Source organism: Aquarana catesbeiana, linkage group LG04, assembly GCF_042186555.1.
Source record: "Aquarana catesbeiana isolate 2022-GZ linkage group LG04, ASM4218655v1, whole genome shotgun sequence".
Classification (NCBI taxonomy): Eukaryota; Metazoa; Chordata; class Amphibia; order Anura; family Ranidae; genus Aquarana; species Aquarana catesbeiana.
The window spans coordinates 380,687,288-380,700,633 of NC_133327.1; positions in this window are offsets into that span (position 1 = coordinate 380,687,288).

The window sequence follows — 13,346 nt, forward strand, 5'->3', positions numbered from 1 at the left end:
CGCCCAAGCCATTAGATCGAACCCCAACATACAAGGCATCCAGACCCCTTCATCTCACTGTAAACTTTCTCTCTATGCTGATGACCTACTCCTGTACGTAACCAAACCCCACACATCCATACCCTCTATACTAGCAGAGATTGACAGATTCGGTCGCTTTAGTAACTATAAATTAAACATCTCTAAGACTGAGGCCCTAAACATATCTTTATCACAACCCACACTCTCAACCCTCCAATCAAACTTTTCATTTCAATGGAAACAGAACTCCATTTCCTATCTAGGCACAGCCATCCCGAAAAATTTTTCGGATATTTACGCCCTTAACTTTAGCCCCCTCCTCCTAAAGCTCAGACGTTTATCGGAAGAACGAACGGAATTAGCGGTATCCTGGATGGGCCGTATCAATACACTAAAAATGGACATTCTCCCCAAACTCCTATACTTGTTTCAAGCCCTCCCCATAGTCCTCCCCCCTGCCTATTTCCGCTCCCTAAGATCAATGGCTATCCGTTTCGTTTGGAAGGGCAGACACCCGAGGCTGAAACATAAACTCCTGAGTTCCCCTATTACAAAAGGTGGGCTGGGTTTACCTGACTTTGAGCTATATCATACCTCTACAGTACTCTCTCGTATCCTTGAGTGGTTTCCCCGACCCATGACCAAAGCTACCACACTTGTGGAGCAAGATCTAGCAATACATGATCTCAGAGCCCTCCTATGGGGATACGACCACTCATTTAAATCGTTAGCGACATTGTCCCCCCTTACAAGAGACGCTTTGACTATCTGGTATCGTAGGAAACTCACCTACGCCCTATCCTCGGAACCCAGCCCACTCACCCCTTTGTTTGATAACCCTAAATTTCCGGAAGGTCATTCCATAAACTCCATTGACAAATACTCTAGAGAGCACTGGCCCACCGCACGACAATTTGTAGATCCCATCTTAGGTACATTTGCATCGGCCCCTCCAGATACAACCTCTAGGGTGACCTGGCTCACCCGTAGACATTTAAGCGAATACTGCAAACAACTACACAACTCTAACTTAACTCATAGACCTTTAACAGGATTTGAACAACTTTGCATCTTACCGGAAACCCCAAGACACCCTTTATCACTTATACACAAACAAATCTCAGAATACATACATGATGTCCCTCCTACCTACACAACAAAATGGTCAGCAGAGATCGGAATTGATATATCTGAGGCAGACTGGAAGAAGGCCTTTCTTTTCACAAGCAAGACCTCGATCTCGAGCTACATACAGGAGAAGAACTATAAAGTCCTTTCAAGGTGGTACCGGGTCCCCACAACACTCAGGATGATGTTCCCGGCCAATTCAGAAACGTGCTGGAGATGCAATTCCAAGAGAGGTACTTATTTGCACATCTGGTGGGAATGCGATAGGCTTTTACCATTTTGGACGCAGATTTTCCACATTTACTCAGAGATCTATGATAAACCCCTTATGCCTTCTCCCACCATTGCCCTCCTGTCTATTCTCCCCGGAGCCGTAAAATCACAGAAAAACAGTCTTTTGAAGTTTTTTATGAGTGCAGGGAGACAACTCATTCCCAGACATTGGAAATCTACCAACTCCCCCTCTATTGCAGAATGGGTCAATGAAATAAACAATGTAATGCTAATGGAGGAAATGCAGGCCAATGTCCTGGACAAACAAGCTAAATTTTCATACATCTGGAGTGTCTGGAGGCATTACTCCACTTCAGACAAACTTAAACAGAGATTGAAGAACACAAACCCCCCCTAATGGTCACACACAGAACACCAGTAAAACGTGGGACGAATCCTATGTTTGGTTTGTTTTACAGAGTGGGGCTCGCTGTCTCCCCCCCCCCCCCCCCCCTCTTTTCCTTATTCTTTTACTGACTGTATCTGTTCTTCCCACTTTCTCTTTTCTTTTCTTTTCTTACCTCTAATCTCATCATCCAGATTCCATAAGACCTATATAAATGCAATCTATCTCAATAACGGCTCCTCCATTAGTGGAGGTTTATTTTTGTCTTATACTTCTTACACTTTACAAGTATACGCACTTTATGGTAGATGATATGTTTGCACAATCTTATTTTAGTTATTTTCCATAAGGCCCTGAGTCTGTGGAAGCAGAAGATCCCCATTGGGGCTTCCTAGACCAGGGTACCTAATGCCTTACAGACTCAAGTCTCATACTCAGTACCTACAGAAAATGAAACAATGTAAAGTATCTAAGTCTGGGCGATTGATTGCACTAGTCTGAATTCTATAACTTAGTTCACTTGGGTATGCCAAGTGATTTCATGTCAGGTCTCTATTTTTGTTGTATTTCTTCTTTTGTTATAAACCTGTCTAAAATCAATAAAAACTAATTGAACCATAATATAGTCACATAGTTACATAGTAGGTGATGTTGAAAAAAGACATCAAGTCCAACCTATGTGTGTGATTATATGTCAGTATTACATTGTATATCCCTGTATATTCAGTCGTTCAGGTGCTTATCTCATAGTTTTTTTAAACTATTGATGCCCACCGCTGAGACCACCGCCTGTGGAAGGGAATTCCACATCCTTGCCGCTCTTACATTAAAAAACCCTCTACGTAGTTTAAGGTTAAACCTCTTTTCTTCTAATTTTAATGAGTGGCCACATGTCTTGTTAAACTCCAAAAAGTTTTATCCCTATTGTGGAGTCACCAGTATGGTATTTGTAAATTGAAATCATATCCCCTCTCAAGCGCCTCTTCTCCAAAGAGAATAAGTTCAGTGTTCGCAATCTTTCTCCATAACTAATGTCTTCCAGACACTTTATGAGCTTTGCTGCCCTTCTTTGTACTTGCTCCATTTCCAGCACATCCTTCCTGAGGACTGGTGCCCAGAACTGGACAGCATACCCCAGGTGCGGCTGGACCAGAGTCTTGTAGAGTGGGAGAATTATCACTTTATCCCTGAAGTTAACACCCTTTTTAATGCATGCCAATATTCTTTTTGCTTTGTTAGCAGCTTGGCATTGCATGCCATTGCTGAGCCTATCATCTACTAGGACCCCCAGGTCTTTTTCCATCCTAGATTCCCCCAGAGGTTCTCCCCTTAGTGTATAGATTGCATTCATATTTTTACCACCCAAATACGTTATTTTACATTTTTCTACATTAAACCTCATTTGCCATGTAGTTGGCCACCCCATTAATCTGTTCAGATCTTCGTGCAAGGTTTCCACATCCTGCAGAGGAGTTATTGCCCTGCTTCGCTTAGTATAGTCCACAAATACAGAGATTGAACTGTTTACCCCATCCTCCAGGTCGTTTATGAAAAAATTAAATAGGATTGGTCCCAGCACAGAACCCTGTGGGACCCCACTACCCACCCCGGACCATTCTGAGTATTCCCCATTTATCACCACCCTCTGAACTTGCCCTTGTAGCCAGTTTTTAATCCATGTACTCACCCTATGGCCCATGCCAACAGACCTTATTTTGTACAATAAACGTTTATGGGAAACTGTGTCAAATGCTTTTGCAAAATCCTGATACACCATGTCTACGGGCCTTCCTTTATCTAGATGGCAACTCACCTCCTCATAGAAGGTTAATAGATTGGTTTGGCAAGAACGATTCTTCATGAATCCATACTGCTAATGATACCCTTTTCATTACTAAAATCTTGTATATAGTCCCTTATCATCCCCTCCAAGAGCTTGCATACTATTGATGTTAGGCTAACTGGTCTGTAATTCCCAGGGATGTATTTTGGGCCCTTTTTCCTTTTTAAATATTGGTGCTACATTGGCTTTTCTCCAATCTGCTGGTACCATTCCAGTCAGAATGAAGAATAAAGAAGAATAAATTCAATACCTTCGCCATCACCCCATCCTTTGTAACCAGATGTCCTTCCTCATTCTTTAACCTCCCTGACGGTATGATTACTTCAGATTTTAGGTGCTGAAAGCGGTACCATTATTTTGCACAGAAATTTGGCGTTTTATATTGTAGGCCTGTAATTCTTAGGAATAGTTCACTTAAATCTGTCCAAACAAGAGTCTAGTAGACATCCCGGGTATGATAAAGTTTGAAAAACGAAATAAAAAATTATAATATAATAAATAACTATAAATAATTATAACAAATAATAATATAATAATAATAAAAATTATATAATAATGTAATCAAATCAAAAACACTGAAATTTGCTCAGTTGCAGAATTGTAGCTTTTGTTACTTTTATGCCCGTACACACGGTCGGACTTTGTTCGGACATTCCGACAACAAAATCCTAGGATTTTTTCCGACGGATGTTGGCTCAAACTTGTCTTGCATACACACGGTCGCACAAAGTTGTCGGAATTTCCGATCGCCAACAACGCGTAGACGTACACCACGTACGACGAGACTAGAAAAGGCCGGTTCAGAACCAAGCGCGGCACCCTTTGGGCTCCTTTTGCTAATCTCGTGTTAGTAAAAGTTTGCTGAGAGACGATTCGCGCTTTTTCAGACTCGTGGCTTTCAGATCGCTTTCTGCCGTTCAGTTTGTGCTTGTGGGTTTGTATCTGCTCTTCAGTGCGTGCAGTCAGTTCGTATCAGAGTTTTCTGTGCGATCTTGCCCGCTCGTTGCTGTTTTTCAGGTCGCTCTTCATAGGCCTTGCTGTTCTTCAGTGCGTTCTGTTACTTCGTTCTGAGCAGCCGACCGTTTTCTAGCCATGTTTCGTATGCGTACTCCTCGTAGAGTTCGTGCTGTGCGGGGGCTTGGTGTTGGGGTCCTGACCTTGACACAAGTCCAGTCCATGAACAGGGTGGGGAGGAGTTCATGGACCAAGAATTGGTTGCTTCAGCGTGACCAGTTCTCTCATATGCCTTTGCTCCGTGAGATCCGTGAGAATAATCCTGATTATTTCAGGAACTTTCTCAGGATGACGGACCCCGTGTTTCACCGTTTGTTGGCTTCGCTGACCCCCTATATCAGCAGGCAGGATACCTGCATGAGGCAAGCCATCACTCCGGAGCAGAGGCTGGTCACTACCTTGTGGTATTTGGCCACAGGGAGAAGTCTGCAGGACTTGAAGTTCTCGACAGGCATCTCCCCCCAGGCTCTGGGTATCATTATCCCAGAGACCTGTTCTGCCATCATACAGGTCCTGCAGAAGGAGTATATGAAGGTAAGATTTTTATGCTTTAATATCACATTTTATTGTATTGAATGTTTGATAATATATTGTATTTCTTTCCTCATTCCCTAATTACCATGATTGTAATATGCTGTGAATGTTCCCTTTGTTCTCATGCATGCTGGATTTTTATGTAATTATTATTTTAGGTCCTTCATACATATTTGCCCTTCAATAACCTCCCCAGCATGGTGTCTCCTGCCCTATATTCACCTCATGTAGTCACTTAACAATGTATTTTATCAGCTCTATAGTAGTGCTTTACCCCAAACACCCCCCAAAATTGTTTGGAAATGTGATTTTTGATTTCAATTCAGGCAGAGTGCCAGAGGGTTTTTTTTGTGGTGTCCCCCAATTTTTTGTAACCCTCCCTCCCCCAACTGCTAAGTCAGCTGATCCCAATTCTCTATCTATCCTCAATCATCTATCTGCTGACTTTGCCAAACCCATACACACTATACCCATCTCTTTACTGGTCAGATTTATGGATGAATTCCCCAAAGCATGTAGTGCAAGGGCCTGCCTGTATACTTTCCAATGGTACTGTTTAAAGTTTTGTTATTCTATTATTATCTTGATAGGTAATAGCAGAATGTCCAAATGTCCTCAAATGTGTACAGTGTGTATTTATATCTTTGTATTATGACACTTCTTACCTGTCCAGTGGGCTGCCAATAGTGTAACTAAGGAGGGTCTGTTACAAGTAATACCCATTATTTAGGCATCCATCTCTAAATGAAGTGAAGAGGGTTACCTGTCCAAGAGTCCCCCCCCCTATAATGTTAGAAATGGCCCATGAGAGGGGGGGAGGGGGAATATGATAGGTGTACCTTATACTTTGGCCTTGTTAAATTCCCCTTAGTAAATGCTATCTGGAGGTTGATCCATAATGTTTGTGTATAATCTGCTTGCCATGTATCTTTGAAAAAATAGTAATGTTTATTGTTTTTTCCTCAACAGTTTCCTTCAACGCCACAGGAATGGCAGACTGTGGCCTCCTACTTTGCCCAGCGGTGGGACTTTCCTAACTGCGGAGGGGCAATTGATGGGAAACACGTCCACATCGTCCCACCACCCAACTCGGGGTCGTACTATTATAATTACAAAGAGTTTAATAGTATAGTGATGTTGGCGGTGGTGTCGGCTAATTACGAGTTCTTGTATGTGGACGTGGGGAAGAATGGCCGGATGTCCGATGGTGGAGTGATTGCCCAGACGAAGTTCTACAGGCGTCTCCAGAATGGCAGCTTGGACTTGCCACCTCCAGAGGACAATGTTGAAGGTCTCCCATTTGTGTTCGTTGCTGATGAAGCATTTGCGCTGGGGGACCACCTGATGCGGCCATTCCCGATGAGGACCCTCACCCCAGGAACAGAGGGTTTTTAATTACCGGCTGGCCAGAGCCCGAAGAGTGGTGGAGAACACATTTGGAATCCTGGCCAGCCGGTTCCGATTATTTCTGACACCCATCCATATGGCGGAGTATAAACTGAAACATATAATACTTGCCTGCTGTGTTCTCCATAATTTTTTAAGAAAACATTCAGCCAACTATGCTGGCTCAGTTGGGCCTGAGGCCAGAATCCCTAATCCATCAACACTGACGGCGCTTGAAACTGGCCGTCCTGGCTTGCCCTCCCTGAATGCCCGTGATGTCCGGTTACGCTACCTGGAGTTCTTTGCGGGTAGGGGGGCTATCAATATGCCAGACAATCTGTGACACCTTTTTCAAATAAAAAACAACCAAAAGAAATTCTTTGTGGACATTTACTGCTTGTGTTTGTTTTAGCTGACCCTGACAGAAATGTGTTGAGTGCAGAAAATGTCGTGATTGGGTAACCTTATAAAAAACAGTGTTGGCTGGTACTTCCTTAATACCAAAACACATTTCACTACAAGTGCACTTGCAACTGCACTGAACCTGCACTTGTAGTGCAAAGTGTATTTGCCCTTAGGAAATAACCCCCATTTTTGCATAAAACAGCAATTACATCACCCCAAAAGTGTTGTAGTGTTGAGACAATAATCCACACATTCTTGAGTAAGGCACTTTTTTATACCTGCACAATCACATGTGCATTTCCCAAAGGTTTTTCAAACAAACCAACATGTTTGTTGTATAACAATGTTTGCAGTAGCATTATCAAAAATCGAAATATCCATTTCAGATAAAACAGGCCTGTGTAAAACCAACAAGAAAGCCAAAAAACTTGAACTTACAAAGTTCACATATGGTAAAACCTGAAGGCTATATCAGACATGAGTATTTAGGAACTGTGTTTGATATAGTGTTCAGATGGGGGGAAAATCACCCCTGGAAAAGCCAAATTTGGAAGATGCACACCAATTTACGAATGTTTTGGGGGAGCAAGCCCTTCCTCAATGCGACTTTATAATTGAGGAAGGGGTTGCACCCCCAAAACGCGTCCATTGATCTCCCGTGATGGCAGATAGCACATGTTGGCACACTGTGTGCATCCTCCAAATTTGGCTTTTCTAAACATTGCAAACATTTTCGTAAGATAAAACAGGTGATTTTGTGGGGTTTAAATTCGCCCCAAAACATCAATGATGTTATTATTTTTTTTAATAACATCACTGATTTGTTGCTGGATGTTTTGCAATTGGAGATTACACCCCATGATCTCCCCGATGAGTATCTGGGCACTTTCAGATGTAAAGCGTTCTGGATCACGATCACCTAAAAAGAGATAAAGAACAAAAAAAAGGTCTCAAAAATCTGCCAACATCCATCTCTTTTACCTGAGCCTGTGGTCACAGACACTCACCTGTTGTGGTGCCAGTCTCCACCACGTCTTCTTCTTCCTCCTGCTCAGCTTCTTGGGTTGGGATTTCTCCTTCTTCCAGAGGGGGGGGGGTCTCTGGTCTCCTCGGATGAGGGGTGTCCTCCGAGTCTTTTCTCCCCTATGTAAAACAAAAATGGTATACTTAGCACACAGATATTTGAATGCAGAACTAGAAATAGGAAACATTGCTTGGAAGTGGGATACAATTGTCTATTTTAGCCGAGTTCCAAGATGTATATTTTTTAGTGTCCTTTGTCAAGCTGCAATACTTTACCTGTTTGGTAGAAGCTTCACAGATGTAGCCCCCCCTATAGTATACACTGGAGCACCTGTGTGGCCCCCCTAATAAAAATGGTGTTCTGGGGTCCCACACTAGTGCTCCAGTATCCAGATGTGAAAACAGCTGCTCAGTGTCCTCTCCTTACACAGAATCTAGTTTGCATTTCATTCTAGTAACAAACCCATCTACACAAACAAATATTTGGCATCCAAGTAGGCCCCCAAAAATGTGTGAAAATGCATATGGCCTAAACAATGGTGTTCTAGAGGCCGAAAGAAAAATGTTTGATACGAACGAATAATGGGCCCATGAACATTAAAGTTGACCTTTTTAAACGTTACAATTAATAAAAGCATATGGAGCAGAACGAACGGAATAAAGACAGAAAGAATAGGAACACAGCACAACTACTTACTTTTTTGCAGCACTCTCCGGATCTTTCGGTACTGCTCTGGCTCTCTCAACTTCAGGTCCGACCACCGCTTCCTGAGCTGATCTTTCGATCGTCGTACCCCGAAATTCCTCTCAAGACTCCTGACCACTTTCGCCATGATCTTGGCCTTTCTGATATTGGGGTTGGGGTAAGGCCCATATTTTCCGTCATAGTCGGACTTCTTCATGATGTCGACCATCTCCAACATCTCCCCAAACGACATATTTGTGGCCTTAAAACGTCTCCTTCTGGATTGGGACGTGCCTGGATCCGGGCTTTCCTCCTCCTCCTCCTCGTTGCTAGAATTAGCACACACCTGCTGTAACTCCGCCATGTGCTCTTCACCCACTGCGCCGAACGAAAACGGGCGGGGAATACACTAGAAAGAACGTCAGGGGCGGGCAGAGTTACACGCATGCGCAGTGTGTATAAAGCGTAACACGCGTGCGTATTACGTACGATCTGTGAGCGGAGGAAGGAGCATTGGACGCGCCGATCGTAAGAACGAAGGTAAGAGACAAACTTGTGCCTATACTGCTTCTAGATTGAGGCCTATATTGTAACAAGATTAGGAGAGTTTTGTCTGACATTAGGCTTTGTCTTGTGTTGTGTCTTGCAGTGAACATGGATATCTTAATGAAAGACAATGACTTCATGTCAGTATTCATAGATATTCTAAGTGAGCTGCCCTGTCTGTGGGAGATTACCCACCCCCATTTCAAGAACCAAGCAAAGAGGAAGACAGCACTGGAGCAATTGTGTGAAATTGTGAAGCAGGTGATCCCCACGGCAGACATCACCTATTTAAAGATCTTCATTGGTGGCCTGAGGAGCACATATCTGAGGGAGCGCAAGAAAGTCCAGGATTCGCAGAGATCCGGAGCAGCAGATGACATCTATGTCCCCAGGATGTTTTACTACGACAGGCTACATTTTCTGGCAGGCCAGACTGAACCCAGGCCATCCCTCTCAAGTCTTCCTTCCACGCTTCCTTCCCCCCCGGCTGAGGCTTCTGATGTCCAACCTGGGCCTTCCAGGCCGCATGTGGAGGAGCCCAGATTGAGCCAGGTATAGCATTCCTCTAAATATTTCTGCTTGTCCAATCAATGATGTTAACTAGATGTTAGTTGGGAGTACTAAGGATTGGGATTGATGAAGCAACAACTAAAACCATGTCCCTTTTTCATACACAGGGAAGTCTCAGCCAGGAGGTGGCCGGGCCGAGCCGGCTGGCTGATATCAAGGTCCCTCCACCCCCCCTGAAAATAGAAAGTGGCAGTAGGACGAGTACCCTATTCTTTTGGAGGGCTACAGAGGTCCTGGGAGCACCACACACCATGCAGGAGAACATTGCTGCCTTCATAGCATATAAAATGCAGAGGATGGAGGAGGGCCAAAAAGCCATGTGTGAGGCCCTCATATCGGAGGCTCTGGAGAAAGGTATGAGGGGCCAAATTACACCTCACACACATCTTTGGGATGGTCCTCCTCCTCCTCCTGCAGGTCCTCCTCCTCCTCCTCCCTCTCCTCCAGGTCCCCCCAGTCCTCCTCCAGGTCCCCCCAGTCCTCCTCCTCCTCCAGGTCCTACTCCTCCTCCTGCCACATCTCCAACTGCACAGCCACAGCCCGGAAGGAAGCGTGGAAGGAAGACCAGACAGTGATTGCCCTGGGTTCAGTCTGGTCGGCCAAAAAATGCAGCCTCTGGTGGTACCACAGCCTGGGGACACAGATGTCATCTGCTGCTATCCAGATCTCTGTGAATCCCAGACCAGACTGCCCTCCCTTACATATGGACTCCTCAGGCCACCAATTTTGATGTACAAGAATTGATGTCTGCCGTGGGGGTCCCAGGCTTCGCTAATTTCTCCTGTTGATCCAGTGTTGCCTTCCTCTTTGTTTGGTTCTGATCCCTTAATAAAGGATTTTTGTTTGGAATTATACTCTCCTATGTGTTTTACTTCAAAAAGGACAGTTGGTTTGTGAGGATTCAGGTACATTTCAAATATACAATGTGAAATGAACAAGGGACACCAACACCAAACAATCTCCTGGAGATTAAATAATAAAAGATATCAATGGTGTTGGGGTAACTTGACACACAAAACACACCCAAAAATATTCTGGATGAAAAATAAAAATAACATTGAACAAAGATCAGCCTTGGAAAAAATCCAAACATTAAAGAAAAAAAAAGGCTTAAAATCCAAAATAAAAAAAAATTTAAACATATAAAACTGTCAGATGTGACAACTAATAACAATATATTCAGGGAATCCCACTAAAAAAACACAAATAAAAGTTTGTGAGAAGTGTGTGTGAATATGAGCAGCAAAATGACTTAATTCTTGTCACATTATAAAGAAGAAGAGAGTGCGCTGTATTAAACCATTTTGAACATTGCAGCGTGACGAAAGTGCTGTATCCATTGCGAACGCTAAGTTTACCAGAACGAGCTGTCCCGTGTCGGAATTTCTTCTGAGCATGCGTGGCACTTTGTGCGTCGGAACAGGCCACACACGGTCGGAATTGACGCGATCGGATTTTATTGTCGGAAAATTTTATCTCCTGCTCTCCAACTTTGTGTGTCGGAAAATCCGATGGAAAATGTCCGATGGCGCCCACACACGGTCGGAATTTCCGACAACACGCTCCGATCGGACATTGTCCATCGGAAAATCTGACCGTGTGTACGGGGCATTAGTGTTTGATGACGGATCTCCCCACAAATCACTATCGCTCAATTCTGCAAGTGATTATAATTTATTATTGCTTTTTTCTAGCTGGTCTAAAACCACTTTTGATGTAAAGAGACAGTTTTGGTTGCTATGGACAATCTCCAGTTTCCTGGCAGAAAGAACAGTTTTATATATATAAAACTGCATGCAGGACACTGGGCAGACCACTAGGGACAAAGGGGATGTGCCATTATTTGATACAGTACTGTAATCTGTAAGATTACAGTATACTGTATCTGTACTGTGTGTTTCACTTTTGAATTTACCGCCGAACTCCGTCCCCGTGCGTCACAACGCTCGCAGGGAACGGAGCTCGGCACTGTGAATCGAGCGAGACACAGCGGCTCGCCGATCACAGCGGAGACACATCGCAGGAACCAGGGGACAAGGTAAGTAAACTCTTCCTGGATCCTGAGATGCAAGCCTGAGTCTGGCTCGGGGATACCGCTTTTGGTATGAAAAATCCACCCCGAGCCAGACTCGGGAATACCGCCAGGGAGGTTAAGGGGCCAATATGGTCTGTCCTCCCTTTTTTACTGTTTACATACTTAAAGAATTTCTTGGGATTTTTTTTTGCTCTCCTCCGCTATGTGTTTTTGTGTTCTATCTTAGCCGCCCTAATTGCACCCTTACATTACTTATTGCATTCTTTATAAAGTTTGAATGCTGATGATGATTCCTCAACCTTGTATTTTTTGAAGGCCTTCTCTTTTGCTTTTATATGCATTTTTGCATTAAGCCATCCAGGACTTTTGTTTGCTCTTTTAAATGTATTACCCAATGGGATGCACTGGCTAATTCCCTTATTTAATATGCTCTTAAAGCGAACCCATCTCTCCTCTGTGTTCTTTGTTCCTAAGATTTTATCCCAATTTATATCTTCTAGCAAGATTCGTAGTTTAGGGAAGTTGGCTCTTTTGAAATTCAATGTATGGTAGGGTAGAACTGGGCATGTTGTACATTCAGTTTAAATTGGGCATGTTGTACATATAAACTTCCCAAAGTCTGATATGTTTTTCCCTCCAGACCTTTTATCATTTTCACTGGTGAAAGATCAATATATTTTTGTAAGTGAGGTCTCCAGAACTGGATTCAGTATTCTAAATGAGGTCTAAGATTTATATAAGGGAATCAGGACCTTCATTTTCCTGCTGGTAAATCCTCACCCTTATGTTAAATAAATATATATATATATATATATATATATATATATATATATATATATACACATACACACACACACACAGTATCTCACAAAAGTGAGTACACCCCTCACATTTTTGTAAATATTGTATTATATCTTTTCATGCGACAACACTGAAGAAATGACACTTTGCCGCAATGCAAAGTAGTGAGCTTGTATAACAGTGTAAATATGCTGTCCCCTCCAAATAACTCAAAACACAGCCTTTAATGTCTGAACTGCTGGCAACAAAAGTGAGTACACCCCTAGGTGAAAGTGTCCAAATTGGGCCCAAAGTGTCAATATTTTATGTGGCCATCATTATTTTCCAGCACTGCCTTAACGCTCTTGGGCATGGAGTTCACCAGAGCTTCACAGGTTGACACTGGAGTCTTCTTCCACTTCTCCATGACGGCGTCACGGAGCTGGTGGATGTTAGAGACCTTGCGCTCCTCCACATTCCGTTTGAGGATGCCCTACAGATGCTCAATATGGTTTAGGTCTGGAGACATGCTTGGGCAGTCCAACACCTTTACCCTCAGCTTCTTTAGCAAGGCAGTGGTCATCTTGGAGGTGTGTTTGGGGTCGTTATGTTGGAATACTGCCCTGCGGTCCAGCCTTCTGAAGGGAGGGGATCATGCTCTGCTTCAGTATGTCACAGTACATGTTGGCATTCATGGTTCCCTCAATGAACAGTAGCTTCCCATTCCTGGCAGCACTCAAGCAGGCCCATACCATGA